The sequence below is a fragment of the Oreochromis aureus genome, linkage group 20, assembly GCF_013358895.1.
Source record: "Oreochromis aureus strain Israel breed Guangdong linkage group 20, ZZ_aureus, whole genome shotgun sequence".
NCBI classification, from domain to species: Eukaryota; Metazoa; Chordata; class Actinopteri; order Cichliformes; family Cichlidae; genus Oreochromis; species Oreochromis aureus.
In genome coordinates this window covers 21366072-21372071 of record NC_052961.1, presented here as the reverse complement: position 1 = coordinate 21372071, position 6000 = coordinate 21366072, and positions in this window count along the sequence as shown.

Here is a 6000-nt window from a genome sequence, read left to right as displayed (position 1 = left end):
CCAGGGTGTTGTGGCTCAGCTACCTATGATGCACTGGATGTTTCTTTTTCCCTCACCTGTTTTCACTCTGTTTATCTACCACTCTGCACTTAATCATTAGTTATTATTCATCTCCGACTCTTCCACAGCATGTCTTTTGTTCTGTCTTCCTCCCCTCACCCCCAGCTGGTCACGGCAGGTGGTCGCCCCTGCCTGAGCCTGGTTCGGCCGGAAGTTTCTTCCAGTTAAAAGGAAGTTTTTATTATTCCCACTTTCGCCGAGTGCTTGGTCTCGGGGGTTCAGCTGATTATTGGGGGTTTCCCTCTGTTATTGTAGAGTCTTTATCTTACAATATAAAGCACTTTGAGGTGACTGTTGTGACTTGTGCTATATAAATAAAATTTAATTGAATTAGCCACACTTCATTACAACACTCCATCATAAAAGGGTTTGTGATCATTTACAGAAAGGGAAAACGTATATTTTCTGCATGAAAGCTCATTTTACTACACATTTTGCCAGACTAGTGCTGCTGTTTATTCTCCAATATCGTGAATTAAAATATAACATTGTGCCTTTTGATGAACAAAGTTAACATAAGATCACTTGAGTCTAGTATAAAATGTCTTCCTTTATATGATTAAAAGCGACCTCTGCCAAAGCACACAAAAAAGTATTTTCAGTTATAATGATTTCTGATTGAGATCAATATTAAAATATTGACTTACAAAACTGGAGAAGAATCTAAAAGAATGAAATGATCCAGACTCGTTTCTGAACATCCGGCTGTCAGATCTCTCTCTGGAAGCCAGATTGAGGTTTCCATCTGTTCATGGGTCTGGCCCTTTGGATGATTTTCATTTTTCTTTTCTGTAAGAACCCACAGATCCTTATTTAAATCCTGTATATTATCGGCTATACTATCATGAAACCTATATAAATAAAAAAACCTGAGGCAGCCATATAAAACACTGACCAGTGGATTTGAACATACAATTCAATGTAAACACCAGATCCTTTTAAAGAAAAGCAAACAAGCAGATGCATAAAATCAAAGTAAAAAAGGTCAAATGTTTTTCTTTCTATGACACTAAATTGGTGCCATTAAAACAAAGGAAAAAAACTGTCTGTGGAGTGATGTCTGCTTTACAGGAGATGCTAAAAATCATCATCCCCAGAGACGATTCTAAATAGTGAACATATTTTTCCTCAATAAAAGCCGTCGATTAAGTAATTAATTAAAAACCAGGCTGGACTCCCTTTTGCCTTCACAACAGCTCTAATTCTTTGCAACAAGGTGCTGGAAACATTCCTCAGAGATTTTGGTCCACATTGACATAATAACATCACACATTTCCTCCAGACTTGTTGAATCTGTGCGCTACTATATTTAGACGTGTTGACTGTTTGAGAATAGTCTACTCAAGAAATCATATTTGAGTGATTTGAGCTTTGAGATGTTATCCGACTGGAAGCAGCCATCAGAAGATGTGTACACTGTGGTCATAAAGGGAAGTAGATCATCAGCAATAATACTGAGGTAGGCTGTAGTGTTTAAATGATGCTCAGCCGGTCCTAAGGGATCCAAGTGTGCCAGACAATATGCCCCAGAAAATTACATCATAACAAGTAGCCTGAACTGTTGCTACAAAGCAGGACGGATGAATCCATGTGCTCATGTTATTTCTGGCAAATTCTGACCCTTACTATCTGAATGTTGCAGCAGAAATTGAGACTCGACAGACAAGGCAGTTTGATCAATTATGTGAACTGTAGCCATGGTTTCCTGTTCTTAGCTGACAGAAGTGGTACCCAGTGTGACAGATCTGCTTCAAGGTACAACCTTCTTCTCTTCTCCATACCTTATTTATAATGACTGGCTATTTGAGTTACTGTTGCCTTATTAGCTTGCCAGCTAACATAAGTCACAGAACAACACAGCCAGACAATGTCAGAAGTGCCCCTTTTAGCCATTTAAGTGATATTACTTGTGTACCACACAATAGGGATATTCAGCTTATACTGGCTAACAAGAAGCCCAGAGGTTTGATTATAATGAAAAATCGCTCTTTATTAGGTTTTTTAGACTTCATCAGACTACACTGGCTACTGTACCCTGTTTTTTCTACTGATTTGTTTAAGTGTTTACTTGACATGGTTAAAAAACGTGATATTGTGAAAGAAATCAAAATTGTAAACACAGTTTAAACAACCAGTTTCCTCAGCTTCACAACAACTGTTTCCCAAATTAAACAGGCTTCCATATTAAGAAATGATGGATGAAGACAGACCAGTGTTGGTTTATGGGCTTGTTTGTTTATGCCTCTGACGGATCCTGGCACCTCTACACTCTCTCTTGCTTCCTGGTGCTTTTCAAAGACTCTTCCTGTTTACCTCTAACCTTTCAACCCCACAGATACAGATAGCTTTTATGCGAAGCTGAATGTGAGCATAAATGCTAAAAACGGAAACTGTATGGGAGAAATTTCTCAGTAGTGCACTGTTGTTATTGTTTTTAACTTCCTGTGTTTACATGTTAAGGTTTCTATATCTATGCACCTCGCAGCTTTTGCAGGACATTCTGCCTTGCGTTGGTACAATGCTGTAGTTGAAAAAACAGCCCTCCGATTGTTCATCTCGAGATATTTGTGGCTTCTGTGCAAAGGTAAATATGAATTGTTCTTCTCTTCACAGTTGGGGCTGATGATGCCGCTATTGAGGAAAGTTGGCTTTCAGTTGGTGTCCAGGTCTCAAGCATCGTGATTCAGCAGGGATTGAGTATGCATCGAGATAACGGCTCCTGTCCCCACAGCTCTGAGGTTTTTCTGAGAGGGATCATCTATGAGATCAACAACATTACATTAACATTTCTTCATACTTTCTGTGTTTATTTCTTTCGTCCTTCGTCCCTCCCCATTAATCTGCCTTTATCTCATTAAATTTTTTGGTCTGATGCACATTAAATTTGGGTGTTTCTTAAACTTCTTCCTTTACTTCCTGCTTCCCTTCTATCTGCGTCAGATAACTGACCTCTCCAACTCTCCCACCGATGCATGAAGCCTTGTACTCAACTTGCTGCTCATCCAACAGGAAAAAACAAATGGAGTGGAAACAGCTGCCACTTGTGACCTGCTCTACCTGTTTCTTTGTGTCCAAATAGTCTCACAGCTGATTTTGACTGTTATCCTTCATCACTTTATATATATATGTATATGCATATATTTAGACATCAGTTTTAAGTGTTGCCATAAACCAACTTACTTGGTAGACATCAGGTAAAACATTATAATTCTCCAGACATCAAACCGGTAACTGAAATTGAATTCCTGACTTTGTAACACTGTATTTATTTATTCCCGTATAACTGAAGGGGGATTCCATTGATTTCCAACATAAGTCTCTTCTCAGGTCTTGAGGAATGCTTTGTGAAAGATGTCAGAAAGAAGTGAACTCTGCAACTTGCTCCTAATCTCTGTCTACATTTACTACTTAGTTGTTGAAACAGCACTGTAGGTGTTTAGATGTGTGGTAAGTGCGAAGAGGTTAATTTCAGCATCAGTACAATCTCTGCTTTTTAAAAAACTGTCAATCATGTGTTTGTCTTAAAAGATAAACAACCCCGAAGGTAGAATTTTCCAAATATCCTCAGTCTGGGTAGTCTTGGCTTGAAGCTAACTGTGCCTGTCAGCTAAATATGATGAAATTAGACTGAGAAGTTTTAAAAAAAAGTTATAGAACAAATTATTTCCACCACAGTTGTATGAAAACAAGACAGCAATTTGGCAGGAGAGGTGCATAAAATATATCAAAGTATTTAATTTTGAGAGTGTGTGCTAGTCTGCATTCTCCTTACGGTCACATTAGTTAGAAAGTCACATTTTGGAGCTATTTTGACTCTGCACTCCAGTTTTGAGACTATTAAAACCACACCCTGTATATAGAGGATGGACATCAGCCACTGGTTTTTGGATCTCTGCAGAGCCTGAAGGTACACAGTACTGGGGGAAAGGCTGGATTAACATGTCACTAGCTGACTGTGGAGCTTGGATAGGTGAATTCAGAAACTATGGCTGTCACACAGGTGCTGATAATAGGGATACAATAACTAAAGTACCAAAACACAACTTTTTGGTCTGTGTGTAAGTATATCAACCCTATCAAAGGGTAAATTATTTGAATTAATGGAGGTGAAGCCTAACAGGCGTCCAATTTAGAATCCCTTGGGCATGGGTGTGATGATGATGATGATGGTTCAAACGTTAAGAAAATTTTCACAGTGAGAAAAAAAGCCACCATCACAATTGTTACAAAGGGTGGGACTAGCAAAGGAAACCCAACAGTTCTTTGCAAACCTGGTTATGGCTGCTGTGAAGCTGGACATTTTAACGTGACTGTTTGTGAGGATTTAATTTAATTTAATTTAATTTAATTTAATTTAATTTAATTTAATTTAATTTAATTTAATTTAATTTAATTTAATTTTATTTCATTTTATTTCATTTTATGTTTTTAACCCAGTCTGAGGTGGACAATCAACGACCTGCAAATACTGCCACTTTTTTTATTGGCTTACCCCTATAAGGTCCAAGTCAAGAAAAGTCGAACTGACTTTTTCTTTTTGGAAAAACAGTAAATGCTTTAGATTTGTGCTGGTAACGATGATTATTTCCTTTACTTCCTGTTTGTCAAGATTTGGGACAATTTAAAAATAGCAAAAATGACATTCTGATTTCAAAGGCTTAGGGCTTGGGTTGGGGTCATCACCAATTATAAATGACGCCTTACAGGTTTAATTTTTCAGCTTTGAACATTACTGTTAGATTGAAGAATACATATGGCTGTATCTCTCACTGACCTCATTGTAGCAATAAATTGTAAATCATTTTAAGATTCTGTTACAACAGAGAAGAAAAAAGTGTGTGAAATAAATTGTAGTAATATGTGTAGCCTAAATAATACAATGCTTCTAAGCTGGAGGTCTCTTAAGACCTCTTAAGAGGCTGAATTCAAAGACAGTAAGAAATAAAAACCTCCACTGGATGAAAATACTGCCTGTGTAGCCTTCTTTACTGTCAGTGTTGCTAAAGCTCAGCATTGTTTGCAGTGCAACGAGCTGGTCAAACACTAATGAGCCGTCATGGCCCCTCGGCCGGTCCTCTTAACAGGCCTTGCACAGGACCATCTGGCCTCTGCTGTGGAAGCTGACAGTAGCTGAAAGCGCCTGTGAGAATATGACTGATGGATCTCTGCCCACGCAAACTCAGTCTGCCAGGAAAATGCCGGTTGAACTGTGAAAAATGTCCGTAGACACAGTCTTTTCCTGGATCAGGTGGCGTGGCAGTGGGAAAATGGGAAGTAGCGTCTTGGCTTTGTGCGCTGGTTTTAGATAAACATCTTCTGCTGGTATAATTCCCATCAATGTGCGTGCATGTACAGTTTCTCTGTATGTGCATTATTAAGTCATCACAGCCTATTTGTGGGTCTCCCATGTTACACTGTGGCGGGAAATGATCTGTTTACCACATGACAGAATGGGAAGACGTTCTTCAAAGTGCACCGGAAAGCCAAGAAAGGAAGCGTGTGACTGAGTGTGGAAGGCAAACAGCTTGACTTTTACGCGCACAGCAAGTGTTGCCAAAACCATAACAGCTGCAGAAACATCAGTCCCTGCTTTATTGTGACACAAAGTACATGCTACCCAATATCAATTAAAGTAATGCCTCTTTGTAGACTTCAAAGTGGCCCCTGGGCTTGGAGTGGCATATTATTGAATCCACTACTCAGCAGAATGGCAGCTACAATTAGACTCTATACTCATTTTTAGATTGTTTTTCAAGCAGTGAGGACTTTATGAGAACGCATCAAGAGCCATGTGTTAGAAATAGGAACAAGAATATTTTCACACCTGTGGGACTCCTGCTGGTTTGATGATGTGTCTCTGTCCCATCTGACTGCACTGCTATATAAACTCTGAATCTGTTTGAGCAGCTGTAAAGCGACGGCAGGACACAGCAGGTGAAA